The following is a 3,890-nucleotide window of genomic DNA, read 5'->3' as shown; positions in this document are numbered from 1 at the left end:
GCTGGTTAGTAACTTTTAATAGAAAAAATGACAACATTCATAAGGTCGATGTAAATATTCAAAGTTGATGTCCCTCAACTACGGTCGAGGTCAAGGGAGGCGAAATAAATATTTTTAAAAATATTTTACAAGCATGAATTTCAACATTTCAATGATACATCCAATGAAATGCTTGGAAAATTCATTATATAGCAATACAGTTAGTTTACAATCATTAGTTCTCAAAAAATCTAAGATGCATTTTTTTTGCATAAAAAAACCTTTACTTCCCTTCTGATTTTTCGCACCATTTTAGAGAGGGGGGGGGGGGTGAATATTTGCAACAGCCTCAAGTAATATTTTCATACTTGTTGAGAAATAATTGACAGGTGCAGATCATGTAGTTGATATAGAATTGATTTTCACTGATTCTGAACATGTTTGAACTGAATAAGATAAATATAAAATTCTAAATCCTAATCTGCAAACCTTTTACGAATATACAACAAATTTCAGCAGAAATACATAAATTTCGTGTTTCTGAGTTTATAAGTAACTTTATGGTCAAAAGGTGTAATATTCAAAATCAAGTCAGCACTTTGATGTTCAATTACAGCTCACAAAAAGCGTTTTCAACTGAAATCGTGTGATAAATGGCTTAATAAGAAGTGAGTTAGCAAGTTTCTATCAACAGTTTTACAAAATAAGTTGTTTAAATAGTGAAAATCAGCAATTTGGATGGAGTTAGGAGCGATTGCTTAACCTGCCAAACATACGAGAATTTTCCCTACAAACGCTAAAAAACTCTGAAACCATTCTTTTATAATTAAACATGTTGAGTCAAAATCCATAAATCATTTCAAACATGAACTACCTCAATAGTTGAAGAATTTATATAGTTTTTAAATACTGAATTTTAGCTAACTTTTTTCACAATGTTTTTATTCGATTCTAAAAGGAAATCAATTGTTATCCAATTTCAAAATTGTTGACATTACAATATAATATTTAAAAAAATAAAACTAATTTTTAAAAAATATTAAAGATTTAAGTTTTTTTTCCTTAAAATTGCGGTCATGTTAGCCTTTTATGCAGCAAGTAGCATTTTTAATAACATGCACAGTTAGTTACAATAATTAATTTAAAAAAAAAACTACGTTTAAAAAATATATCAAATAAATGTTTTTACGCGATGAACTGTCAAAGAGTAATGAAAAATATAACATTTTACTTAATGTTTTACTCATCCAAACTTAGCTAATTCACAACGTGTTTCATAAATTAGAATACACGAACAACAATAATTTTTTTTTAGTATTTGATGTCTAATCAAATGACTTATATTGACATTTTTTATTTTTTATTTTTTTTTTTTTTTTTTGTTAGAATGATAAAATGTTTTCAAAGTGTTATTTGAACATCTATATTTAATTTTAATTAAATTCAATTTATCTGAGAACAGTTATGCCAAGAGTTGAAATCCTATTTTACACATTAAAAAAAGTACAGTGAGTTTGCATAATGAGAAATCTATTTTTCTCAGCATCTTTAAGTGCCTTTATATAAAATATTATATTTGCGTAAATATAATTGACATTTCCAGCCTTATGATAGTTTTAATTCCAGATATATATGATTTTCTTTTTTTTTTTAATAAAAAAGTTCCTTAAAAATTAAAAAAATTAAAATACACGAAATCATTACGCATATTTTTTCTACACGATTTAAAATACATATTTCATAATCTATTTTAAATTTGATTTTAAAATACCGTAAACTGGGGTGACTTTGATAGCCCGGGGTGACATTGATAGAAATTTGATTTGGCCACTATTTTTGATACATCCAATGTAACAGTCACATTTTTGCATATATGTTCGATAATAAGCTTTCCCTTAATGCTTACATACTCAAAATTCTCAAAAATGTTTAAATATTAATTTGACGGGCATTTGAAAAACCTATCAAAGTCACCCCGGGCTATCAAAGTCACCCCAGTTTACGGTACACAGAATCTAATATGATGCTCAGAACTGTTAAAACCGTGGTTTCCAAATAAATAATAGTTACCTTTTTATGCAAACTTAAATTCAAAATTTATGTTTTAAAAGGAAATGATAGAACATAATTCCGTATTAACTTTTCAATAGGGCGAATCTGTAGATGTAAAAAACAGTCTATCCTACTTGCTCTAGTGACAATTCACGTTGAGTAAGAAAGGGATAGGCCGCTTCCCAAGTAACATTTTTTTCCAGGAGTTCTACAAGATCTCTTCAAGATAGCTACAGCACAGCAGTTTGGACCGCGGTAGGATAAAATTCTCTTCAAAACTTCTTCAGGAGTTTGGAAGAGTACTTGAAGAGAGTTTTATCCTACCGCGGTCGAAACTGCTATGCTGTAGCTATCTTGAAGAGCTCTTGTAGAACTCCTGGAAAAAAAATGTTACTTGGGAATTGTTTATATCTACAGATTCGCTCTGTTGAAAAGTTAATACGGAAATATTTTTTATTCCTTCGACTACTAGAATTTTTAGTAAATCTTATTGAAAAGTTAGTTGGATCGTTGCAAATATATTTTGAAGTTTATGTCCCTCGACTCTGACCTAAGTCGTAAGGGGAGTAAGGGCAAACAACCAAGGTTATCCGTTTTTTAATTGAACAACACGCAAAAAGAATATGCCCCGAGTGAGGATCGAACTCACGACCTTAAGATTATGAGACTTACGCGCTGCCTACTGCGCCATCGAGGCTTGATACAAATGTTGTTCCCATCCTTATTTGAATTCCAAGCCGTCGCATGCTATTTTATATATGCGTGAACTTCCCTCAAAAAAGAATCCCGCTAGCCTAGCAGAGCGTAGTTTCGATCTACGGACCTCTGGGTTATGGGCCCAGCACGCTTCCACTGCGCCACTCTGCTTCATATTTTCATTAAGCACATCATCCCTTGCCGTTTGTAGCTATTTATAGCTACGCGCCCGGCATAATTACCTGCCGTACGGTCTCTAGCAGAGCTTCCCTTGCTCAAATATCGTCGATTTCAGCACAGCAGCGGCAGAAGCACACAGCGCACACCGACCGTCAGTCCACACACAGGTCGAACTCCGATAAGAATACCAGGCGGCAAGGAAGTGTGGAGGAAGAACAGACAACAACAGCAGCCAGCAAGCAGTTTGAGAAGCACTCGAAAGCGCGCTAATAAACACGCCGCCAATCAGATTCAGATAAGAAAACGAAGAGAGCAAAACCACGCTGGCGCGGCTAGTAGTCGAAGCAGGCCGTGCGCGCGGCTGGCGTGTGGAAACCACGCGCTTTGACAGATCAACGATACCGCGGCGGCGGCCGGATCATAAACCAAAACAAAAAATGTGCCCCGGAGTTTGGCCGGGTCAATTTGTGAAGATTCAGCAACTTCACGGGGAAACCGACTGCGTGTGTTTGTGTGTGTACACTGTTTATCCATTAATTCATTATCGTAATCTGCACAAAGTTGGGAAAGAATGCGACTTGGCTCAACACTCACACTTTGAGGTTGATTGCGTTGAAGAAGCTAAAATGAGTTGAGGATGATCGACGTTCGACGTTCGACTTCATCACAATCGGGGTTATTTACACTTCGGCAAGTTTAAAGAAACTAAAAAGTTGTAAGGTATTGTATTCTAGGCAGAAACTTGCACGCAAGTTCATATAGTTCTTATGGTTACCCTAAAACTTTTAAGAATTCCACCCTCATTTTTAAAATTTGACCAGCATGTGCAGGACGGATCGTGATCCGGCCAAGGTTACCTCCTCCACGAAATATCCACCTTTCAGAGGTCCAATCATGCCGCCACCGTCGCTGTCTTCTCGGCGTTCGTGATCCGCTGGTCAATCATTCTATGCCGGCAGTTGAATTCCGCAGGTGACCTTGGC

General features: G+C 35.2%; 2 non-coding genes across 2 annotated transcripts; both read right to left on the bottom strand.

The window, feature by feature from the left end:
* Positions 1–2,655: 2,655 nt before the first annotated feature.
* Positions 2,656–2,728, bottom strand: Trnam-cau (transfer RNA methionine (anticodon CAU)). The gene has a single exon. It is a non-coding gene; the product is annotated as a tRNA-Met (tRNA).
* Positions 2,729–2,826: 98 nt separating this feature from the next.
* Positions 2,827–2,898, bottom strand: Trnam-cau (transfer RNA methionine (anticodon CAU)). Its single transcript has one exon. It is a non-coding gene; the product is annotated as a tRNA-Met (tRNA).
* Between the last annotated feature and the right edge of the window lie 992 nt (positions 2,899–3,890).

This window comes from Culex pipiens, chromosome 3 (genome assembly GCF_016801865.2).
Source record: "Culex pipiens pallens isolate TS chromosome 3, TS_CPP_V2, whole genome shotgun sequence".
NCBI lineage: Eukaryota > Metazoa > Arthropoda > Insecta > Diptera > Culicidae > Culex > Culex pipiens.
This window is presented reverse-complemented; position numbering and strand designations above follow the sequence as displayed.